Source organism: Marmota flaviventris, chromosome 3 (genome assembly GCF_047511675.1).
Source record: "Marmota flaviventris isolate mMarFla1 chromosome 3, mMarFla1.hap1, whole genome shotgun sequence".
Taxonomy (NCBI): Eukaryota; Metazoa; Chordata; class Mammalia; order Rodentia; family Sciuridae; genus Marmota; species Marmota flaviventris.
The window spans coordinates 95459353-95486008 of NC_092500.1; positions in this window are offsets into that span (position 1 = coordinate 95459353).

The window sequence follows — 26656 nt, forward strand, 5'->3', positions numbered from 1 at the left end:
GATAAATAAATATCTGTTGTATAAGCCATCTAGCCCATGGTATTTTGTTATAAAGCAGACTAAGCTAAGACAGCCTCTGTGTACCCACTAACTGGCCACTGAATTCTGGAATAAGCCTCAGTTCCCTCTCATTGTGAGTCTGTTTATATCTGTCACCTGCTGCCACAATAACAAATTTCTACAATAGCAGTACTACTACTGCCCCCAAAATCAGTGGCTTAAAATAATGACCATTCACTTAATTCACAGGTCTGTAGGCCAGAGAATGATTGTCTGAGCAGTTGTGCTGATCTTGGCTAGTGTCACTCACATGTGTGGTGGTCATCTGACTGTTAAATGAGGCAACTGGGCCACCAGTCCCTCATGCTACAGAAGGCTTAGTCATGTTCTCAAGGCAGTAATGGAAGTACAAAAGCACTTTTTCAAGTTACTGCTTATGTCACAACTGCTTACATCTCATCAGCTAAAGCAAAGCACATGACTAAGCCTTGAGAAATACAGAAAAACTGGCAAAGAGGCAGAGATACAGAGGAGGCAAAGAACTGTGGCCATCAATGCAATTAATCTGCCAAATTTCTCTCACCATCACATCCTCACACTGAAGGAAAACAAAACAAATCGGTCAGAACCTTAGCTGGATTCTGCTGTGAAGCAATAGGAAATCATTTTCTGTGGTCCTCTTAGAAATCCTGTGAGATGTGGTAGAAAGATCAGGGGACTGAAACCAAAAGACTTTGGTTGAAATTCAGACTTCCTTGTATACCATTGCTTCTGGTCAACTCACTGTACCTCCATGAATACCTCTGTAAAGTGGGGTTAAATTTGCTTATGATGTCTGTGTGTCAGCTTGACTGGCCTCTATTAAATAAAATTTGGGGATGTGTCTGAGAGGGTATTTCCTGATGAGATTAGCATCTGACTCAGCATACTCAATATAGACTCAGTAAAGTGGATTGCCCTCCCCAATGTGGTTGGAATTATCTAATGTGTTCTTGAATAAGAACAGGGTGGTAGAAGAAGGAGGAATTCATTCCTTTTGCTTCCTGCCTGTTTGCTCATGCTGGGACATTAGTCTTCTTAGATGGGGATATACACTGTTGGCTTCTCTGGTTCTCAGACCTTTGGACTCAGAATGGAATTAAGTTTCTAGCTTTCTTGTATCTCCAGCTTGCAGATAACAAATTGTAGGATATCTTATTTTTTATAATAATGAGAGCTAATTTCTCATAATAAATCTCTTCACACACACACATGTATGTGTGTGTGTGTGTGTGTGTGTGTGTATGAGCATGTGTGTACGTGTTCTGTTTCTCTGGAGAATTTCAGCTAATACAGACTGTGAAACTATGAGTGGTTCTAGAGAAATTGAATTGTAAGGATGTGGTTTTTTTTTTTTCTTTCTTTCTGGGGCTTGAAACTTGGGAGGTCTCTACCAGTAAATTTCTTCCCCAGCCCTTTTTTAAAATTTTGAGACAGGGTCTCCCTATGTTGCCCAGGATTTCTTCAAACACACAATTCTCCTTAGCCTCCTGAGTAGCTGGGAGTATAGGCATGAGCCACAGTGACTGGCTGGAATGAGGTTTTTTGGGTTTCTGGAATTGGATCTCTAATTTATGATTAAAGATGCTTATGACTCTGTTTCTAGTATAAAGTGATAGTTCATGGTTTGAATTCTTTATAGAGAAGATATGCAAAGTATAAGCATTAGATACTCCTAATCAACCACTTAAAAGAAGCAAGGATCTAGGTGACTTTGCAATGAACTATTGAACTGTTTTGGGAAACTAAAGAATATAACAATGTTGATTGATTGCTGTTAATATTCTTGGACAAAGTGGTGAAGGAAGGAAAAAGATAAACTTAGTGATTCAAATTCCCTAAATAATATATTGCCACAGAGCATTTTGAAGATTAAATTTTTTTTTTAATTTTTTATTGTTGGTTGTTCAAAACATTACAAATTTCTTGATATATCATATTTCACACTTTGATTCAAATGGGTTATGAACTCCCATTTTTACCCCATATACAGATTGCAGAATTACATCAGTTCTAGATTTACATATTGCCATACTAGTGTCTGTTGTGTTCTGCTGCTGTTCCTATCCTCTACTATCCCCCCTCCCCTCCCCTCCCCTCCCTTCCCCTCTTCTCTCTCTACCCCCTCTACTGTCATTCATTTCTCCCCCTTGTATTATTTTTCCCTTTCCCCTCACTTCCTCTTGTATGTACTTTTGTATAACCCTGAGGGTCTCCTTCCATTTCCATGCAATTTCCCTTCTCTCTCCCTTTCCCTCCCACCTCTCATCCCTGTTTAATGTTAATCTTCTTCTCATGCTCTTCGTCCCTACTCTGTTCTTAGTTACTCTCCTTATATCAAAGAAGACATTTGGCATTTGTTTTTTAGGGATTGGCTAGCTTCACTTAGCATAATCTGCTCTAATGCCATCCATTTCCCTGCAAATTCTATGATTTTGTCATTTTTTAATGCAGAGTAATACTCCATTGTGTATAAATGCCACATTTTTTTATCCAATCGTCTATTGAAGGGCATCTAGGTTGGTTCCACAGTCTTGCTATTGTGAATTGTGCTGCTATGAACATCGATGTAGCGGTGTCCCTGTAGCATGCTCTTTTTAGGTCTTTAGGGAATAGACCGAGAAGGGGAATAGCTGGGTCAAATGGTGGCTCCATTCCCAGCTTTCCAAGAAATCTCCATACTGCTTTCCAAATTGGCTGCACCAATTTGCAGTCCCACCAGCAATGTACAAGTGTACCCTTTTCCCCACATCCTCGCCAGCACTTGTTGTTGTTTGAAGATTAAATTTGATGATTAAAAATATACATAGTTCTTAGTATAGTATCAGCTCAATAAGTGTTTTCCTTATGCCAAAGACTGGCTATTATTTTATGCACACAGGATGTGGAGCTTCTGTATTACTTTTGCATTTATATAAGAAGAAACTATTTCTCACTTTAATCAAATAGATGGCACAGCTAAATGTAATATTGAGGTATATAACATTCAGAACATGAATGAAGGATGACTTAGGAATAATAGCAAGTTCATATCTTAAAGCATCCAATATTATTATAATTATTCTAACACCCAAAGAAACACAATATTTATGAATTAAGGCTTGTTCCAATTTAAAATAAATTTAAAATTCCTTTCCTTATTATATTCCCTCAATATAAGCTAAGTTACATGGCAATTCATACTCATATTTTAATATCCCTTATAAGGACACAGTTGTCAAAGTCTTTGCACTATATAGGGAGGGCCCAAGACTATTTATTAGAGTATTTTTTTTAAATTTTTTTTATTGGTTGTTCAAAACATTACAAAGCTCATGATATATCATCTTTCATACATTTGACTCAATTGGGTTATGAACTCCCATTTTTACCCCAAATACAAATTGCAGAATCACATCGGTTACACACTCACATTTTTACATAATGGCATATTAGTGACTGTTGTATTCTGCTACCTTTCCTATCCTCTACTATCCCCCCTCCCCTCCCCTCCCATCTTCGCTCTCTACCTCATCTGCTGTTGTTCAATTCTCTCCCTTGTTCCCCCCCCCCTTTCCCCTCACAACCTCTTATATGTAATTTTGTGTAACATTGAGGGTCTCCTACCATTTCCATATGCTTTCCCTTCTCTCTCCCTTTCTCTCCCCCCACTTGTCTTTGCTTAATGTTAATCTTTTCCTCATGCTCTTCCTCCCTGTTCTGTTCTTAGTTGCTCTCTTTATATCAAAGAAGACATTTGGCATTTGTTTTTTAAGGACTGGCTAGCTTCACTAAGCATAATCTGCTCTAATGCCATCCATTTCCCTGCAAATTCTTTTTTTTGTATTGGTTCTTCAAAACATTACAAAGCTCTTGACATATCATATTTCATACATTAGATTCAAATTGCTTATGAACTCCCAATTTTACCCCAAATACAGATTGCAGAATCACATTGGTTACACATCCACATTTTTACATAATGCCCTATTAGTAACTGTTGTATTCTGCTACCTTTCCTATCCTCTACTATCCCCCCTCCCCTCCTCTCCCATCTTCTCTCTCTACCCCATCTACTGTAATTCATTTCTCTCCTTGTTTATTTTCCCATTCCCCTCACAACCTCTTATATGTAATTTTGTATAACAATGAGGGTCTCCCTCCATTACCATGCAATTTCCCTTTTCTCTCCCTTTCCCTCCCACCTCTCATCCCTGTTTAATGTTAATCTTTTCTTCCTGCTCTTCCTCCCTGCTCTGTTCTTAGTTGCTCTCATTATATCAAAGAGGACATTTGGTATTTGTTTTTTAGGGATTGGCTAGCTTCACTAAGCATAATCTGCTCTAGTGCCATCCATTTCCCTGCAAATTCTATGATTTTGTCATTTTTTAGTGCTGCGTAATACTCCATTGTGTATAGATGCCACATTTTTTTTATTCATTCATCTATTGAAGGGCATCTACATTGGTTCCACAGTCTAGCTATTGTGAATTGTGCCGCTATGATCATTGATGTGGCAATATCCCTATAGTGAGCTCTTTTAAGATCCTCAGGGAATAGTCCGAGAAGGGCGATAGCTGGGTCAAATGGTGGATCCATTCCCAGCTTTCCCAGGAATCTCCATACTGCTTTCCAAATTGGCCTCACCAATTTGCAGTCCCACCAGCAGTGTACAAGTGTACCCTTTTCCCCACATCCTCGCCAGCACTTGTTGTTTGACTTCATAATGGCTGCCAATCTTACTGGAGTGAGATGGTATCTTAGGGTGGTTTTGATTTGCATTTCTCTGACTGCTAGAGATGGTGAGCATTTTTTCATGTACTTGTTGATTGATTGTATGTCCTCCTCTGAGAAGTGTCTGTTCAGGTCCTTGGCCCATTTGTTGATTGGGTTATTTGTTATCTTATTGTTTAATTTTTTGAGTTCTTTGTATACTCTGGATATTAGGGCTCTATCTGAAGTGTGAGGGGTAAAAATTTGTTCCCAGGATGTAGGCTCTCTATTTACCTCTCTTATTTTTTCTCTTGCTGAGAAAAAACTTTTTAGTTTAAGTAAGTCCCATTTGTTGATTCTTGTTATTAACTCTTGGGCTATGGGCGTCCTATTAAGGAATTTGGAGCCCGACCCCACAGTATGTGGATCGTAGCCAACTTTTTCTTCTATCAGACGCAGTGTCTCTGATTTGATATCTAGCTCCTTGATCCATTTTGAGTTAACTGTTGTGCATGGTGAGAGAAAGGGATTCAGTTTCATTTTGTTGCATATGGATTTCCAATTTTCCCAGCACCATTTGTTGAAGATGCTATCCTTCCTCCATTGCATGTTTTTGGCCCCTTTATCAAATATAAGATAGTTGTAGTTTTGTGGATTGGTTTCTGTGTCCTCTATTCTGTACCATTGGTCCACCTCCCTGTTTTGGTACCAGTACCATGCTGTTTTTGTTACTATTGCTTTGTAGTACAGTTTGAACTCTGGTATCACTATACCTCCAGATTCACACTTCCTGCTTAGAATTGCTTTTGCTATTCTGGGTCTTTTGTTTTTCCATATGAATTTCATGATTGCTTTATCTATTTCTACAAGAAATGCCGTTGGGATTTTGATTGGCATCGCATTAAACCTGCAGAGAACTTTTGGTAATATCGCCATTTTGATGATGTTAGTTCTTCCTATCCATGAACAGGGCACATTTTTCCATCTTCTAAGATCTTCTTCTATCTCTCTCTTTAGGGTTCTGTAGTTTTCATTATATAAATCTTTCACCTCTTTTGTTAGGTTGATTCCCAAGTATCTTATTTTCTTTGAGGGTATTGTGAATGGAGTGGTTTTCCTCATTTCCATTTCAGAAGTTTTGTTGCTGATATACAGGAATGCCTTTGATTTATGCGTGTTGATTTTATATCCTGCCACTTTGCTGAATTCATTTATTAACTCTAGCAGTTTCTTTGTAGACCCTTTTGGGTCTGTTAAATATATTATCATGTCATCCGCAAATAGCGATAATTTAAGTTCTTCTTTTCCTATTTTTATGCCTTTAATTTCTTTTGTCTGTCTAATTGCTCTGGCTAGTATTTCAAGAACTAAATTGAATAGAAGTGGTGATAGAGGGCATCCCTGTCTTGTTCCAGATTTTAGAGGGAATGCCTTCAGTTTTTCTCCATTTAGGATGATGCTAGCCTGAGGTTTAGCATATATAGCTTTTACAATGTTGACGTAAGTTCCTGTTATCCCTAGTTTTTCTAGTGTTTTGAACATAAAGGGATGCTGAACTTTGTTGAATGCTTTTTTTGCCTCTATCGAGATGATCATGTGGTTCTTATGGTTAAGTCTATTGATGTGGTGAATAACATTTATTGATTTCCGTATATTGAACCAGCCTTGCATCCCAGGGATGAATCCTACTTGATCATGATGCAAGATTTTTTTGATATGTTTCTGTATCCGATTCGCCAGGATTTTATTGAGGATTTTTGCATCTAAGTTCATTAGAGATATTGGTCTGTAGTTTTCTTTCTTTGAAGTGTCTTTGTCTGGTTTCGGGATCAGGGTGATGTTGGCCTCATAGAATGAATTTGGAAGAGCTCCTTCTTTTTCTATTTCTTGAAATAATTTGAAAAATATTGGTATTAATTCTTCTTTGAAGGTTTTGTAAAACTCTGCTGTATATCCATCCGGTCCAGGGCTTTTCTTGGTTGGTAGTCTTTTGATTGCTTCTTCTATTTCCTCCTTTGTTATTGGTCTGTTTAAATTGTGTGTATCTTCCTGACTCAATCTGGGCAAATCATATGACTTAAGAAATTTATTGATATCTTCTATTTTATTGGAATATAGGGTTTCAAAATAATTTCTAATTATCTTCTGTATTTCTGTAGTGTCCGTTGTGATATTGCCTTTTTCATCCCATATGTTAGTAATTTGAGCTCTCTCTCTTTTTCTCTTCATTAGCATGGCTAAGGGTCTGTCGATCTTATTTATTTTTTCAAAGAACCAACTTTTAGATTTATCCATTTTTTCAATGGTTTTTTTTGTTTCAATTTCGTTGATTTCTGCTCTGATTTTAATTATTTCTTGCCTTCTACTACATTTGCTGTTGTTTTGCTCTTTTCTAGGGTTTTGAGATGAAGTGTGAGTTCATTTATTTGTTGGTTTTTTTCTTTTTTTGAGGAATGAACTCCAGGAAGTGAATTTCCCTCTTAAAACTGCTTTCATTGTGTCCCATAGATTCTGATATGTTGTGTCTGTATTTTCATTTATCTCCAAGAATTTTTTGATTTCCTCCTTTATGTCTTCTGTAACCCATTGATCATTCAGTAACATATTGTTCATTTTCCATGTGATGCAGGATTTTTCCTTCCTTCTTTTATCATTGATTTCCAGTTTCATTCCATTATGATCAGATAAGATGCATGGTATTATCTCCACACTTTTATATTTACTAAGAGTTGTCCTATGGCATAATATATGGCCTATCTTTGAGAAGGATCCATGTGCTGCTGAGAAGAACGTGTATCCACTTGATGATGGTTATTATATTCTATAAATGTCGGTTAAGTCTAGGTTATTGATTGTGTTATTGTGTTCTATAGTTTCTTTATTCAGATTTTGTCTGGAGGATCTGTCCAATGGAGAGAGCGGTGTGTTGAAGTCACCCATAATTATTGTGTTGTGGTCTATTTGACTCTTGAACTTGAGGAGAGTTTGTTTTATGAACGTTGCAGCACCATTGTTTGGTGCATACATATTGATAATTGTTATGTCTTGTTGGTGGATGGTTCCTTTTAACAGTATATAGTGTCCTTCTTTATCCCTTTTGATTAACTTAGGTTTGAAGTTGATTTTATTCGATATGAGTATGGCCACTCCTGTTTGCTTCCGAGAACCATGTGAGTGGTATGATTTTTCCCAACCTTTTACCTTCAGCCTGTGTATGTCTTTTCCTATCATATGAGTCTCCTGAAGGCAGCATATTGTTGGATTTGTTTTTTTGATCCAGGTTACTAGCCTATGTCTCTTGATTGGTGAGTTTAGGCCATTAACATTTAAGGTTACAATTGAAATATGATTTGTACTTCCAGTCATGTTTATTTATTTATTTATTTTAGTTTGGCTAGTTTTTACTTTTTGGTTATTTTCCTCCCCCTTTACTGAGATACCTCCCTCTGTTAGTTTTGGGCACTATTTTTCAATTCCTCTTCTTGTAGTATTTTGCTCAAAATGCTTTGCAGTGCTGGTTTTCTGGCTGCGAATTCTTTAAGCTTTTGTTTATCGTGAAAGATTTTAATTTCATTGTCAAATCTGAAGCTTAATTTTGCTGGATACAGTATTCTTGGTTGGAATCCATTATTTTTCAGCGTTTGAAATACATTGTTCCAGGATCTTCTCGCTTTCAAAGTCTGTGATGAAAAATCAGTCGTTAACCTAATTCGTTTACCCCTGAATGTAATCTGCCTCCTTTCTCTCATAGCTTTTAATATTCTCTCCTTGTTCTGTATGTTGGATATCTTCATACTTATGTGTCTTGGAGTTGGTCTATTATGGTTTTGAATGTTTGGGGTCCTGTAGGCTTCCAGGATTTGGCAATCCATTCCATCTTTCATCTCTGGGAAGTTTTCTAGTATTATTTCATTAAATATGTTGTCCATTCCTTTGGTTTGAATCTCTATGCCTTCTTCTATCCCGATGACTCTCAAATTTGGTTTTTTTTATGAGATCCCATATCTCTTGAATAGATTGCTTGTGGGATTTAAGCATCTTTTCTGTGTTGACTATATTCTTTTCAAGTTGATAAACTTTGTCTTCATTATCTGATGTTCTGACTTCTACTTGATCTAGTCTATTTGTAATATTCTCGTTTGAGTTTTTAATTTGGTTTATAGTTTCCTGCATTTCTAGGATTACTGTTTGATTTTTTTAAAAGATCTCTATTTCCTGGTAAAGCTCGTTCTTTGCCATTTGAATTTGTTTGTTTAATTCATTTTCAAAATATACTTTTATTGCTTGGACTTGTTGCCTCATGTCTTCTCTAATATTCCTTTCCATCTGAGTTAGGTATGCCTTGAGTTCTTTCCCTATCCCTGTTTCTGATGCTTCTAGGTCCTCCTGTAGAATTAAGTTGTCCTGCATTGTTTGTACTCCTTTTTTCCCTTGTTTTTTCATGATGTTCACGTTACTTTCCAGCTCTATTTGATTGCTGTGTTTCTGCTCTCTTCTATAGATTTGTTTTGGTTTTGTATATCTCTGTTGTCTCTCCTTTGTGTTCGTAGACTATGCCTACTAAAGTGGAATCCGCTGGGAAGGAATTCCGACGGCCGAGCTCCAGTGATGTCACCTCTCTGCTATGGCTGGCTCCAGGCTCCTTGCCGGGGTGTCCGAATGTGGGGGTGGGACTTGACTGTCTCTGGTTGGTTTCAGCTCCTGGTCGCTGGCGGGCGGGCGGTCTCCAGCCGCCCAGTCGCGCGGTCTGTCCCCGGCGGGCGGGCGGTCTCCAGCCGCCCAGTCACGAGGGCCTGGCCTCTAGTCCCCTGGTTTCTCCTGCTAGTCCTGGTTTCTCCTGCTAGACCAGGTTTCCCCTGAGTGATGCCTCTCGGCAGTTCAAACTGTACTCTGGGCCTTCGTTTGTTGGGTGTGGAGGGTGTCTATTGGGAACCCCAGCACTCTATTGTTTTGATTTTTTCTGCTTGCCCCTCCCCCAGCGCTGGCTAGACAGGTTTCGTTTTCGCCGCTGATGGGAGGGGGAGTTGAAGGTCAGGTGTCTCTAGTTTTCCCCGCGTCTTTATGCAGGCTCGCTCTGATAATCCCTCCCCTGGAAAGCCTAGGAGAGATTTTATGCGAATCCCCGCTGTATGGGAGCTGAGCTGAGTAACACACACCTGTTTTACTGTTGCAATCTGTTGGAGAGTGGCGGTGGTTACTTCAGCTCTCCAAGATGGTGGCCGCTGGTTTCCTTGGTGGAGTTTCCGTTGTGGGGGATAGAACTGTACTGCTTCCTTCCCTGTCTGAAATCCCGAACTCAGCCCGGGGCTCAATGGGTGCTCAGCCGGCAGGATTCCACAGAATCCGCAGCAATGTTTCTTCCTGCTTGCTGGTCGCTTCTCGGTGGTGCCCTGCCGTCTGTAGCTGCGTGGTGGGCTGCGCGGATCAGTCAGCACGGATCTCCGGTGGGAACCCCGGCACTCTCTTTATTAGAGTATTTATTTTTTAGTTTTTGGTGGACACAACATCTTTGTTTGTATGTGGTGCTGAGGATCGAACCTGGGCCGCACGCATGCCAGGCGAGCGCGCTATAGCTTGAGCCACATCCCCAGCCCTAGAAATTTAAACTTTATTAATTGCCCAAATATGTAAGAGGCTGCATAAAGAATAAGTGTGTTGCATAAGTAGATACATTTTTCCCAATAATTGGCATCAAATCCATTTAGGAAAAATAGCCAGAGATAGCTTTTTGAGATTTCATTCTAATTTTATTGAAGCGTGGCAAGTAGGAATATTAAAAATATTTGGTTATAGAGCTTAGAAATGGCCATATTTTATCAGCCTCTTATAACAGGTTCTTTAATGTAGTCTTGTCTGTGTAATTTTAAAGCTAAAAGTAATGTCCAAATTTAAGTTGGTTTTTACTAGCCTTGCAAATGCTAAATGTAACTAATTTCAATAGCTGTCCTTTACTGTTCCTCCACTGATGTGCTTGTGAGGCCCATTAATCAGGTGGCAGGAGAACATTGGTCGGCTAAGTACTATTATTGTCAATTGTATTTTACAATGAAACACATGTTTAATATTATGGAGAAAATCAGTTTTTAAACAAGTGCATCAAGTTAAATAGCCTGAGAAGTAAGAAATGAAATATTTCCATTATCCCTTTAGTCCTATTAAATGATTTCTTGACCTCTCATCTGAGGTGGTGGCTGTTCTGGGTGTCATCTGATGCTAACCCCTCTATGGCAGCACCATGCTGGATGGCCCTGATCATTGGGAAATAAGACTTAGAGATTTCAACCAGTGTGATCCTTCTGCCTGACCCACAGTTGTGATGTAAATGTAGGCAAGCAATTAGAACAGTGTGTGGCACTTTTATGTAAAATGTACTTAAATGAAGATTTTTTTTTACAACATGGAAATGCCTTATAGGGTATCACATTTAGTCTTTAAAAAAATGCCAGGATGGGCTGGGGATGTGGCTCAGGGACAGAGCACTGGCCTAGCATGCATGAGGTCCTGGGTTTCATCCCCAGGACCAACAAATAAGTAAATAAAGATGCCAAGGTAAGGCCTGCAAGTTTCAGGATGTATTCTCACATTGGAGCTAAGTTATCTTTCTTTTATAACCTTTTGGGCCTGTGGTCAGGAGGAGACAAGGTTTCCTGTTTATAATGATGCAATAAACTCCACACATGTTGGTGACCTTTGGGCTGCTGTTGCTGATTTGTAATACAAAAAGTCCAGCCTCCTGGCCTCTTATGAGATGTGGATGAGAGTTTGAATTGATCTACTGAATATAAAATAATAAAACCTAAATATTAAAAAAAAAAAAAAACAACAACCAACTTTCTCGACCTCCTCAATATTTCTGAGATGCTAAATAGAAATTGTGGTCATATGCTGTCTGATCTCGTCTAATATTTAAGATTTAAATATTTCATTCATGGAGCTTTTAAAAATTAATTTTGATTTTTAAAATGTTGCATTAAAATATAATTCATCTTGAACAGTTTTACAAATTAGAACAATATGATGTTGAATTCCATACTCACTACTCACTACCATGATAGCTTTCTGGAAACACGATTTAAAAGGTGGTATTGGGTGAGAGAATTGTAGTATTTAACTATTGTTCCATTATAAAACACTCTGAAACTAATTAGCTTAAAAATTTTATTGCACTTACTCTTCTGTGGGTGAGCAATTGAGGTTGTGCTCGACTGGGTGGTTATCCTGGTCTCAGCTGGGCTCCCTCATTTGTCTGTGGTTACTAGATGGCTTGCTGATTTTGGGTAGCAGAGTTGGGACTAACATAGGAACAGAACTTTGTTATGGCAATGTAACTCAGAAAAGTGTTGAGTGGGGAAATAATAATAATAATAATAATAATAATAATAATAGTGTTATTTTAAGATTTACATTTGGAAAGTTTATGCTGAGTATGAGAGTGAGGTAGAAGGAAGAGTAGGAGACTGCTCTGTTGATCTAAATGAAGTATCTTGAGAGTTTTAACTAAAGCAGTAGCAGTGGATAAGTTAAGAAAGGGGAAAAAATCTTTGCTGTATTAATAAGGGCATGCATGTGATTCAAGATCACACATTAATTTAGTTGTCAGATTTCTTTAGTGTCCTGCAATATGGATAGTGCCTCAGTTTTCCCCTAGTTGTCCTGACATTTGCACTTTACAAATAACAAGCCAGTTATTTTATATAGTGTATATCAATTTATATTATTTGTTCATTATGAATACTTTGTTTGCTTTGATGATAACCATCCTAACAGATGATATGTGTTTTATTTGCATTTTTCTGAAGATTTGTGATGTTGAGCATCTTTTCATATACTTGTTGACTATTGGTCTGCTTTATTTGGAGAAATATCTATTCAAGTCTTTAGTTCATTTTTAAAACTAGAGTTACAGGTTGAGCATCCATAATCCCCAAATTTAAAATGCCTCCAAATCCAAATTCAAATGTTGACATGATGTTCAAATAGTTTCAGATTTTAGAGCATTTAAAATTTCAGATATATAAATTAGGGGAGCTCAGTCTGTAAAGTCTATGCAGGTATTCCAAAATTCTAAAAATGACTCAGAAATCTAAAACACTTCTGGTCCCAAGAATTTTTGGCAAGGGATACTCAACTTTTATTAGTTGTAGAATTTCCTTATGTATCTTGGAAATTAGCCCCTTGTCAGATATGTAGAATTCAAATATTTTCTCATGCTACATTGAATATTTTCTTACTCTGTTAATAAATTTATTTTTCTGTTCAGAAGCTTTGTAGTTTGATGTATTCCTACTTGTCTAATTTTGCTTTTGTTGTCTGTGATTTGGGTGTCATGCCCATAAAATGGTTTCTAAGATCAATGACCTGCAGATTTCATCCTATGCTTTCTTTCTTTTTTTTTTAATGTTGAGGGACCTTTATTTTATTCATTTGTTTATATGTGCTGCTTAGGACTGAAACCAGTGCCTCACACATGCTAGGCAAGTGCTCTACCACTGAACCGCGACCCCAGCCTCATCCTGTGCTTTCTTCTAGGAGTTCTACAGTTTTAAGTTTTATGTTCAAATCTTTAATTTATTTTGAGTTGATTTTTGTGTATAGTGAATTTCAGTGTCCAAATTTATACTTTTGCATGTGAATATAATTTTCCCAGTACCATTTATTGAAGCAATTATCCCTTCCCCATTGTGTGTTCTTGGTATACTCAAAAGTCAATTGACCACATATATTTGCAGATTTATATCTGGGCTTTCTATTCTATTCCATTAATCAACATGTCTGTCTTTATGCCATTACCATACTCTTTTAATGACTGCAGCATTCATATATATGAAGAGAGAGAGAGAAAGGGAGTGAGAGCGCATGCACAGGTGCGCGAGCAATGCAGGGATTGTACCTAGGCAAATTGGCTCCTTGTGAACTTTATTATTATTTTTTTAATCTGTAAGAAATATGCTTTGAATTTTGATAAGAATTTCTTTGAATTGCAGAACACATTGGATAGTCTGGATATCTTAATATTAAGTTTTCCATTCTGTGAACATGGAATATCCTCACATTTGCTTGTATGTCTTTCAGTTCCTTATTATTTAAATTTATGATTAGGTATTTTATTATTTATCTTTATGTAATTCTATTTATATGAATTATTCCAAAATAGATAAATCCATAGAGGTAGTATACAGATTAATGGTTGTCAGGGGCTGTGGGGAGAGGTTTCTGGTGAGAAATTGCTTAATGAGTAAAGATTTTTACTTTTTCTTCTTTTTTGGCAGAAAAATCAGTAAAGGGAAAAGAACAGGGAGTTGGGTGAGGGAAGGGATTGAAGTAGAACAAGATATAGTCCATGCTTTAATAATTATGTCAAAATGAATTCCACTGTCATGTATAACTAAAAAAAAATCAATAAAAACAAACCAATAAATAAATAAGTAAATAAAATGACTAGGTATTTTATTTTTTGGTGCTCTTTTTTTTTAAAGAGAGTCGGGGAGAGAGAGAATTTTTTTAATATTTATTTTTTAGTTTTTGGCGGACACAACATCCTTGTTTGTATGTGGTGCTGAGGATCGAACCTGGGCCGCATGCATGCCAGGTGAGTGTGCTACCGCTTGAGCCACATCCCCAGCCCTTTTTGGTGCTCTTGTAAATGGGATTTCCCTCCCTTAATTTTGTGTTTGGATATTTCATTATTATAGTATCCAAACACAACGATTTTTGTATGTTGGTTTTAGACCTTGCAACTTTACTAAATTAATTTATTATTTCTAGCAGTTTTCTTTGTGGAGTCTCTTGGGCTTTCCATATAAAGATCATATCTGTAAATAGTGATAATTCTGCTTTTTCCTTTCTGATTTAGATGTCTTTTATTTATTTATCTTGACCAACTGCTTTGGCTTGAACTTTAAGTACTATGTTGACAGAGTGGCAAGAGAGTGCAACCTTATCTTGTTCCTGATCTTAGTGGGAAAACTCAGTTTTTCACTCTTGAGTATAATATTAGCTGTGGGCTTGTCATAAATAGCCTCTCTCATGTTGAAGTAATTTCTATTCCTAGTTCTTGAGAGTTTTTAATCATAAAACGATGTTGAATTTTATCAAATGTTTTCTCCTGCATCTGTTGAAAGGATCATACTTGATCTTTTTGACCTTCATTCTCTTAATTTAATGTATCATATTAATTTATTTGCATAAGTTAAACTATCCTTGCATCCTGGAGGTAAATCCCACTAGATCATGGTACATAATCCTTTCTATGTGCTATTAAATTCAGTTTGCTAGCATTTGTTGAGGACTTTTCCATTTATATTCACAGGGATATTAGCCAATAGTTTTCTTTTCTTATGGTGTCTTTGTCTGGCTTTGGTACCAACGTAAGGCTGACATCTTAAAATGAGTTTAGATGTATTCCCTCCTGTACAGTATTTTGCAAGTTTGGAAGAACTGGTAAGTAAATCTATCAGTTTCTGGGCCTTTCTTTGTTGGGAGGGAGCTTTTTTACTACTGATCCAGTATTCCTTACTAATTTTTTATAGGTCTGTTCAGATGTATTATTCTTCATGATTTAGTCTTGGTAAGTTTCTTGTTTCTTGGAATTTGACCATTTTCCCAGATTCTCTATTTCATTGGCATATAGTTGTTTACAATAGTCTCTTGTGATTCTTTTTAGTTCTGTGGCATCAGTTGTCATATTTCCTGTATCATTTGTGATTTTATTTATTTAGGTTTTATTTTTCTTAGTTAATAAGGCTATTGGTCTATTTTATTTATCTTCATCAATACAAAAAAACCCCACAACTCTTAGCCTTTTTTTTTTAATAGTGCTAGGGATGGACCCTAGAACTTTGTGCATGCAAGGCAAGCACTCTACCAACTGAGCTGTATCCTCAGCCCTATGTTATTTTTTCTATTTAATTTATTTCTGTTCTAATCTTTTTAAAATTTTTTCCCCTCTGTTGGTTTGGGTTTGGTGTTTTCTTTTTCTTTTTTTTCTGGGGACCAGGGATTGAATTCAGGTGCACTCAACCCACTGAGACACATCCCCAGCCCTATTTTGTATTTTATTTAGAGACAGGGTCTCAAAGAGTTGCCTAGTACCTCACCATTGCTGAGGTTGGCTTTGAACTTGCAATCCTCCTGCCTCAGCCTCCTGAGCCACTGTGATACAGGCATGTGCCCACGCATCCGTCAGATTGTTCTTATTTTAAGATTAGGTTATTTAAGCCTCCCATCTGCGCGGTAGGCAGACCACGCAACCCGGAGAAGGGGCCCAGCGGCCCGCAGGCAAGGTAGACAGACCACCCCAACTGGAGGAGGGGCCCAGCCGCCCGCCTGTGCGGTCACCTGACCGAGCTCTGGACAAACATAAGGTTTCCCCAACACCCCCACCTCATCAAACACCTTATGAGAAAAACTGATGAAACTTAGATATCTTGGAAAATCCCACCAACACTTAAAACCCACCAACTGGTGGGCGTGGCTACCAGCGCGGTTCTACAGCGCATCAGGCACCTGGTTTACATCTCAGAGAATAAGAGTAGAGAGGCCACAGGTGGAAGCTCAAGTCCTCTCATACTGACTACCACCACCATCCTGAACCCAAAGACTCAAGCTAGGAATAGACCACGCCACCCACTGGAAGAAAAGACAACAGAGTTCTGAGAGACATTTTTTTCTCTTTTTTTCTCTTCTCTCTCTCTTTTCATCCATTCATCCAGTCTCCTCTACCCTTCCCCCTCTGGTCCTCGCAACCTCAACATATGTGAAACCAAAAATTGTGCATGAAAAAGGTCTTTAACAACTGAATCACCAGAATAATATAATATAGAGGAATTTCATATGCCCCATTCCCTCCCCCTTTTTATTTCTTTTCTTTTTTCTCTTATTTTCTTTTTACCACTCTCTTTTTTCTCTTTCTTTCCTTGTTATTTGTTTTTCTCCCTCTTACTCCCTCTATCCCACTTGCAACCCCCTAAATTTTACTATTTATAAGTAGGGTAATCTTATAAATACAGATAGGAATTTGTATCTATACATTCTTCCATAAATTACCCATCTATTTCTTAGAGCTTTCCAAAGTTACTAAGTTAGCTTAACCCCATACCCACACTCCTTTCCCCCTAAACATAACATCCTACACCTGAAATTCAGTTTTCTTCAAGCTACCAGGAACGGTATGCCTTTCATGAAACTAATGAATATATTTGTAAACAATAATCGAAACCAACATTTGTAGACATAAAGTCTAGCTATAAATGTAGTAATAAGGAAAACGTGTGCTTAGATGGTGTACTATTGATATTGAGAACTGTTAGCATCGTCTTTCTCCACAAAAGGGAGACTTTGCAACTATACAAGAGCAATATAAATATATAGGGGGAAAATCAATAACACAACAGTTTCACAAAGCAGAAAGAAATGTGAGCAGTATGAAAAGACAAGGAAAGAAAGGACCACAAGTAATGCAGGTCAACTCAACTTTAGAAGAGGTAATATCTGCAGCAGATGGAATGTCAGATAAAGAATTCAGGATATACATGCTTCAGATGATCTGGAGTCTCAAGGAAGACATTAGACAGCAAAATCAGACAATGAAGGATCACTTTGACAATGAATTACATAAACAAATCCAAGAAGCAAAAGATCTACTATACAGGGAGATAGAGGTTATAAAAAAGAAACAAACAGAAATCCTAGAAATGTAGGAAGCAATAAACCAAATTAAAAACTCAAATGAGAGTACTACCAGCAGAGTAGAACACTTAGAAGATAGAATATCAGACAATGAAGACAAAGTATTTCAACTTGAAAAGAACATAGACAGCTCAGCGAGACTGTTAAGAAACATGAGCAGAACATCTAAGAAATATGGGATAACATAAAGAGACCAAACTTAAGAGTTATTGGGATACAGGAAGGTATAGAGGTCCAAACCAAAGGAATGAGCAATCTGTTCAATGAAATAATATGAGAAAACTTCCCAGACTTGAAGAATGAAACAGAATCCCAAATCCTAGAAGCCTACAGGACGCTGAATGTGCAAAATCATAAGAGATCCACATCTAGACACATTATAATGAAGATGCCCAACATACAGAATAAGGAGAGAATCTTAAAAACTACAAGAGAAAGGAAGCAGATTACATTTAGGGGTAAACCAATCAGGATAACAGCTGATCTTTCAACACAGACTCTGAAAGCTAGAAGATCCTGGAACAACATATTTCAAATGCTGAAAGAAAATGGGTTCCAAGCAAGAATTGTGTATCCAGTGAAATTAAGCTTCAGGATGGAAGATGAAATTAAAACCTTCCACAATAAACAAAAGTTAAAAGAATTAGCAGCTAGAAAACCAGCTCTTCAACACATCCTCGGCAAAACAATACAGGAAGAGGAAATGGAAAATAACAATGAAAACCAACAGCAGGAGGTACTACAGTAAAGGGAAAAAATAATCAAAGAGGAAAAACAAACCATGTTAAGTAACATAAATAAACAAATATGGCTGGAAGTTCAATCCATATCTCAATAATAAATAATAACCCTAAATGTTAATGGCTTAAACTCACCAATCAAGAGACACAGGCTAGTAGAATGGATCAAAAAAAAAAAAAAAAGATCCAACAATATGCTGCCTACAGGAGATGCATTTGATAGGAAAAGACATACATAGACTGAAGGTGAAAGGTTGGGAAAAATCATATCACTCATATGGACCTTGGAAACAAGCAGGAGTGTCCATACTCATATCAAATAAAATAGATTTCAAGCCAAAGTTAATCAAAAGGGATAAAGAAGGACACTACATACTGCTCAAGGGAACCAAACACCAACAAGACATAACAATCATAAATATATATGCCCCAAACAGTGGTACAGCTATGTTCATCAAACAAACTCTTCTCAAGTTCAAGAGTCTAATAGAACACCATACAATAATTATGGGAGACTTCAACACACCTCTCTCACCACTGGACAGATCTTCCAAACAAAAGTTGAATAAAGAAACTATAGAACTCAACAATACAATTAATAACCTAGACTTAATTGACATATATAGAATATCCCACCCAACATCAAGCAGTTACACTTTTTCCTCAGCAGCACATGGATCCTTCTCAAAAATAGATCATATATTATGTCACAGGGCAACTCTTAGAAATTATAAAGGAGTAGAGATAATACCATGCATCCTATCTGATCATAATGGAATGAAACTGGAAATCAATGATAAAAGAAGGAAGGAAAAATCCTGCATCACTTGGAGAATGAACAATATGTTACTGAATGATCAATGGGTTACAGAAGACATTAAGGAGGAAATTAAAAAATTCTTAGAGATAAATGAAAACACAGACACAACATATCGGAATCTATGGGACACAATGAAAGCAGTTTTAAGAGGGAAATTCATTGCTTGGAGTTCATTCCTTAAAAAAAGAAAAAACCAACAAATAAATGATCTCACACTTCATCTCAAAACGCTAGAAAAAGAAGAGCAAAACAACAGCAAAAGTAGTAGAAGGCAAGAAATAATTAAAATCATAGCTGAAATCAATGAAATCGAAACAAAAGAAACAATTGAAAAAATTGACAAAACTAAAAGTTGGTTCTTTGAAAAAATAAATAAGATTGACAGACCCTTAGCCATGTTAACTAAGAGAAGAAGAGAGAGAACTCAAATTACTAGCATACGGGATGAAAAAGGCAATATCACAACAGACACTTCAGAAATACAGAAGATAATTAGAAATTATTTTGAATCCTTATACTCCAATAAAATAGAAGATAGTGAAGGCATGGATAAATTTCTTAAGTCATTTGATCTGCCCAGATTGAGTCAGGAGGATATCCACAACCTAAACAGATCAATATCAATTGAGGAAATAGAAGAGGATATCAAAAGACTACCAACTAAGAAAAGCCCAGGACCAGATGGGTATACAGCAGAGTTTTACAAAACCTTTAAAGAGGAACTAATACCAATACTTTTCAAGCTATTTCAGGAAATAGAAAAAGAGGGAGAACTTCCAAATTCATTCTACGAGGCCAACATCACCCTGATTCCTAAACCAGACAAAGACACTTCACAGAAAGAAAACTACAGACCAATATCTCTAATGAACATAGATGCAAAAATCCTCAATAAAATTCTGGCAAATCGGATACAGAAACATATCAAAAAAAATCGTGCATCATGATCAAGTAGGATTCATCCCTGGGATGCAAGGCTGGTTCAATATATGGAAATCAATAAATGTTATTCACCACATCAATAGACTTAAAGATAAGAACCATATGATCATCTCGATAGATGCGGAAAAAGCATTCGACAAAGTACAGCATCCCTTTATGTTCAAAACTCTAGAAAAACTAGGGATAACAGGAACATACTTCAATATTGTAAAAGCTATCTATGCTAAGCCTCAGGCTAGCATCATTCTGAATGGACAAAAATTGAAGGCATTCCCTCTAAAATCTGGAGCAAGACAGGGATGCCCTCTCTCACCACTTCTGTTCAACATAGTTCTCGAAACACTGGCCAGAGCAATTAGACAGATGAAAGAAATTAAAGGCATCAAAATAGGAAAAGAAGAACTTAAATTATCACTATTTGCTGAAGACATGATTCTATACCTAACAGACCCAAAAGGTTCTACAAAGAAACTATTAGAGCTAATAAATGAATTCATCAAAATGGCAGGATATAAAATCAACACGCATAAACCAAAGGCATTCCTGTATATCAGTGACAAATCTTCTGAAATGGAAATGATGATAACACCCTATTCACAATATGCTCAAAAAAAATAAAATACTTGGGAATCAACCTAACAAAAGAGGTGAAAGTCTTATACAATGAAAACTACAGAACCCTAAAGAGAGAGATAGAAGAAGATCTTAGAAGATGGAAAAATATACCCTGTTCATGGATAGGCAGAACTAACATCATCAAAATGGCGATATTACCAAAAGTTCTCTATAGGTTTAATGCAATGCCAATCAAAATCCCAACAGCATTTCTTGTAGAAATAGAGAAAGCAATCATGAAATTCATATGGAAAAATAAAAGACCCAGAATAGCAAAAACAATGCTAAGCAGGAAGTGTGAATCAGGCGGTATAGCGATACCAGACTTCAAACTATACTACAGAGCAATAGTAACAAAAACAGCATGGTACTGGTACCAAAACAGACGGGTGGACCAATGGTACAGAATAGAGGACACAGAAACCAATCCACAAAACTACAACTATCTTATATTTGATAAAGGGGCTAAAAGCATGCAATGGAGGAAGGATAACATCTTCAACAAATGGTGCTGGGAAAACTGGAAATCCATATGCAACAAAATGAAACTGAATCCCTTTCTCTCGCTATGCACAAAAGTTAACTCAAAATGGATCAAAGAGCTTGATATCAAATCTGAGACTCTACATCAGATAGAAGAAAAAGTTGGCTCCAATCTACATATTGTGGGGTCGGGCTCCAAATTCCTTAATAGGACACCCATAGCACAAGAGTTAATAACAAGAATCAACAAATGGGACTTACTCAAACTAAAAAGTTTTTTCTCAGCAAGAGAAAAAATAAGAGAGGTAAATAGGGAGCCTACATCCCGGGAACAAATTTTTACTCCTCACACTTCAGATAGATCCCTAATATCCAGAATATACAAATAACTCAAAAAATTAAACAATAAGAAAACAAATAACCCAATCAAAAAATGGGCCAAGGACCTGAACAGACACTTCTCAGAGGAGGACATACAATCAATCAACAAGTACATGAAAAAATGCTCACCATCTCTAGCAGTCAGAGAAATGCAAATCAAAACCACCCTAAGATACCATCTCACTCCAGTAAGATTGGCAGCCATTATGAAGTCAAACAACAAGTGCTGGCGAGGATGTGGGGAAAAGGGTACACTTGTACATTGCTGGTGGGACTGCAAATTGGTGAGGCCAATTTGGAAAGCAGTATGGAGATTCCTGGGAAAGCCGGGAATGGAACCACCATTTGACCCAGCTATTCCCCTTCTCGGACTATTCCCTGAAGACCTTAAAGGAGCATACTATAGGGATACTGCTACTACGATATTCATAGCAGCACAATTCACAATAGCTAGACTGTGGAACCAACTTAGATGCCCTTCAATAGATGAATGGATAAAAAAATTGTGGCATTTATACACAATGGAGTATTACTCTGCACTAAAAAACTGACAAAATCTGGAATTTGCAGGGAAATGGATGGCATTAGAGCAGATTATGCTAAGTGAAGCTAGCCAATCCCTAAAAAACAAATGCCAAATGTCTTCTTTGATATAAGGAGAACAACTAAGAACAGAGCAGGGAGGAAGAGCATGAGAAGAAGATTAACATTAAACAGGGACGAGAGGTGGGAGGGAAAGGGAGAGAGAAGGGAAATTACATGGAAATGAAAGGAGACCCTCATTGTTATACAAAATTACATATAAGAGGAAGTGAGGGGAAAGGGAAAAAAAATTAAGGGGGAGAAATGAATTACAGTAGATGGGGTAGAGAGAGAAGATGGGAGAGGAGGGGAGGGGAGGGGAGGGGGGATAGTAGAGTATAGGAAAGGCAACAAAACACAACAGACACTAGTATGGCTGTATGTAAAAACGTGGATATGTAACCGACGTGATTCTGCAAACTGTATACGGGGTAAAAATGGGAGTTCATAATCCACTTGAATCAAATGTATGAAATATGGTATGTCAAGAACTATGTAATGTTTTGAACAACCAATAATAAAAATTAAAAAAAAAGATTAGGTTATTTGAATTCCTTCTTTTACAATGCAGGCATTTATTGCTATAACTTTTCTCTTTCTGCTTTTCCTTCATACCATAAGTGTATGGTTTTCTACTTAAGTTTTTTTTTTTTTTTTTAACTTTCTTTTTGGACACTCTGGTTGTACAAAATGTATTGTTTAATTTCAACTTATTTGTGATTTTTCCAGTTTTCCTTCTGCTATTAATTTCTAGTTTCAGTTCATTGTGATCAGAGAAGGTAATTGGTATGATTTCAATCTTCTTAAATTTATTGACTTGTTTTGTGATCTAACATGTGATCTATCTTTGAGAATGTTCTTTGTGCACTTGAGAAAAATATGTATTCTGATGTTGTTGGTGGTTGAAAATATATGTCTGTTAGGTCCATTTGGTCAATAATGTTATGAAAATCCACTGTTTCTTTGTTGATTCTGTCTCTGTTGACCTATTATTGAAATGGTATTTTGAAGTCCCCAACTAATATTTTATTGTCTCTTTCTTAAGCTCTATCAAGTTTGTTTTATATAATTAAGTGCTCCTATGCTGGGTACATGAATATTCATAATTGTTTTATCCTCTTGGTAGATTGACACTTTTATTATTATATAATATTCTTTATCTCTTATAGCAGTTTTTGACTTAAGGCCTATTTGGTGTGATATAAAGATAGCTGTTCCTGTTCTCTTTTGGTTATCATTTGCATGGAATATGTTTTTCTATTCTTTTACTTTCAGTCTCTGTCTATCCTTAAATCTATCTCTTAAAGACAGTGTATGTTTGGGTCTCCTTGTTTTTAGCCATTCAGCCACTCTATATTTTGATTGAGGTATTTAATCCAATTACATTTAGGGTAATTATTGTTGAGAAAGGGTTTACTATTTGCTATTTTGTTGCTGTTTTCTGTTTGTATTGTAGTTCTTTTATCCTTCTTTGGCTCTTTTAGGTGCTTTACTTTGTTGCATTTTTTTTGTATTTATATGCTTTAATTCTTTTCATGTACTTTCTGTAGTTATTGTCTTTGTGGTTAGCATGGGCTTCCATAGCATATCAAATAGTTATAATAGTCCCTTTTAAGATAATCATTTGCACACAGAACTGCACCTTTGCTGCTTCCCTTAACATTGTATGTTTTTGCTGTCATAGTTTACATCTGTTTATGTTATATACTTATCAATGTGATTTCAGTTACAGTTATTTTTAGTATTTTTATCTTTTATACTAAAATAAGTAATTTACTCATCACCATTACAGTAATACAAAACCCTATATTGATGGATATATTTACTTCTATTGATGAGTTCCATACTTTCTTTCTCTGTTGTGTCACTATTTAATATCCTTTCAACTTGAAGAATTCTAATATTTCTTGTAAATTGATTATTGGTGATGGACTGCCTCAGCTTTTGTTATTATGGGGAAGTCTAATCTCTCCTTAATTTTTGGAACACAGTTTTGTTGGATATGGTGTCCTTAGTTGGCAGGTTGTTTTTCCTTTCAGCACTTCGAATATATCATACTTATCTTATATGGATGCTAAGACTTCTACTAAAAAATTTATGGCCTCATATAGATTCCCTTGTTTGTGGCAGTCGTTTTTTTCTCTACTTTGTCTTTGATTTAATTAATTAATTAATTTAATTAATTGATTTTTGTGGTTCTAGGGATTGAACCCAGGATTACTCTAGCAATGAGCTACATACCCAGTCCTAATTTTGAGACAAGGTCTTTCTGAGTTGCTGAGGCTGGCCTCAAACTTGTGATTCTTCTGCCTCAGCCTCCCAAGTAGCTGTGATTATAGGCATGTGCCACCATGCCTGGCTATCTCTAATTTTAACAATTATCTACAGTATGTTTGGTGTAAGTTTCTTTGAGTTTAACATATTCAATATCCTTTGGACTTCCCGGATCTAGCTGTCTATTTTCTTCCCCAGATTTAGGAAGTTTTTAGCCATTATTTCTTTGAATAAACTTTTGGCCCTTTTTTCTTTCTTTTCTTCTATAATAAATACATTGGTGTTCCTTAAGTCTTTTAAGCAATCTTTTTCATTCTTATTTTTTGCTCCTCTGGCTCGTATACACACACACACACACACACATATCTATATATATGCCTATATATACACACACATATATGTTCATTTAATGCCGCAGTCCGGCTGGGCAAAGTAACTGGGAGGTGACAAGCAACTTGAAGGTTGAAGCGGGAACTGCTTTACTGCGGAACAGCAGAGGTATATATACCTAACTGACTACACACAGCTTGACTCAATTAGCATCGTCCAGATACAGCAATCAGCCAATAAGGAGTCCCCATCATCTTAATGGCTCGGTGGTGTTGCCTCACAAACCACTCCTCCTGGCAAACTGCCAGGCGCCATCTTGACTTGATCACAGCCCCCAACAATTTAAATATATTTTCAAGAGTTACTTTTCTTATGGAAAGGTCCTAGGTTATAGAAGTAAAAACACTATAACATTACAAAGGTATCTATACTTCCTCATGTATCACTCTGGATAAGACTTTTCCCCTAAGTGTTGGTGCATTAATATCAGCAGGCTATATGACAGTGTTCCTGTTTTTATTATAAATACTGCTTACACATCATTTCTAATTCTGTCATAATTAGCCTTTCCTTTTTATAATAGTTTTACTGAGATAATATTAACATATCATCAAATTTACATGCCATATAATTGTAAAATGTACAATTCAGTGTGTTTACTATATTCACAGAGTTGTGCAACCATCATCACTGTCTAACTTCAGAATATTTTTGATTTTTGTGGTACTAGGGATTGAACCGAGGATTAAAACTATACCTATTGTCAAGCAGAGACATTTCAACTGTACTCCACACCTGAGCATTCATTAATCAATTTTTTGTCCTTTTGAATTTGATTATTTGGGTCATTTCATATTAATGAAATCATGCAGAATGTGGTCTTTTAGGACTGGATTCTTTCAGTTAGCATGTTCTCAAGATTGATCTATGTTTTAGTATTATCAGCAGTTCATTGGTTTTAATTGCCAAATAGTATACCATTATATGGATACTAGGCATTTTTAATTTCCATTCATTAGTTGCCATATAGTTTTTGACCATTATGCTTCTAGGAATAGTTTTTGTGTTTACATATGGTTTAAATTATCTTATGTATATGCTTAGAAGTGGAATTGCTGGGTCAGATGATGACTCTAGGTTTAGCATTTTGAACTGATTTTCCAAAGTAGATGCATCATTTTACAATCCTACCTCCTTTGTTTGAGGTTCCCAATTTCTCCACAAACTTGTTACTGTCTATCTTTTTAAATTTAGTTATCCTAGAGGGTGTGAAGAAAATCTTGTGGTTTTGATTTGTACTTCCTGAGTAATTTGTGATGTTAAACATTGTTTTGTGTACTTATTGGTCCTTTTGATGTTTTCTTTGGGGAAAAAAAAAACTTTTCCATTTTTTAATTGGATTGTCTTTTTATTGTTGACCTATAAGTGCTCATTTTATATTCTGGATACAAGTTCCTGATCAAATTTTTTGTTTTGGGTACCAGGGATTGAATTCAGGGGCACTAGATCACTAAGCCACATCCCAGCCCTATTTTGTATTTGTATTTTATTTACAGACAGTGTCTCACTGAGTTCTTAGTGCCTAGCTTTTGCTGAGTCTGGCTTTGAACTCGGGATCCTCCTGCCTCAATCTCCTGAGCCAGTGAGATTATAGATGTGCGCTACCACACCTGATCCTGATCAAATTTTCGATTTGCAAATATTCTCTCTTATTTCATTCATTGTTTCTTAACTTTTTTGATAGTGTCTTTTCAAACACAAACCATTTTTATTGTGATAAAATCTCATCTGCCTATATTTTGTTTTGTCTATATTTTAATGGTATGAGGGAGAAGTTCAGTTTTATTGTTTTGCACATTGACATCCAGTTGCCCCAGCAACATTTGTTGAAAATAATAGTCATTTTTTTTTAATTTTCCTGCTATTCTGTAAATCAATTCACCATATATAAAAGGATTTACTTCTAGACTCTCAATGCTGTTTAATCTATATGTCTATATATATCTGGGCATCTCCACTTATGCTGTCACTACACTGTATTAGTTACTGTAGCCTTATAGTAAGCTTGAAA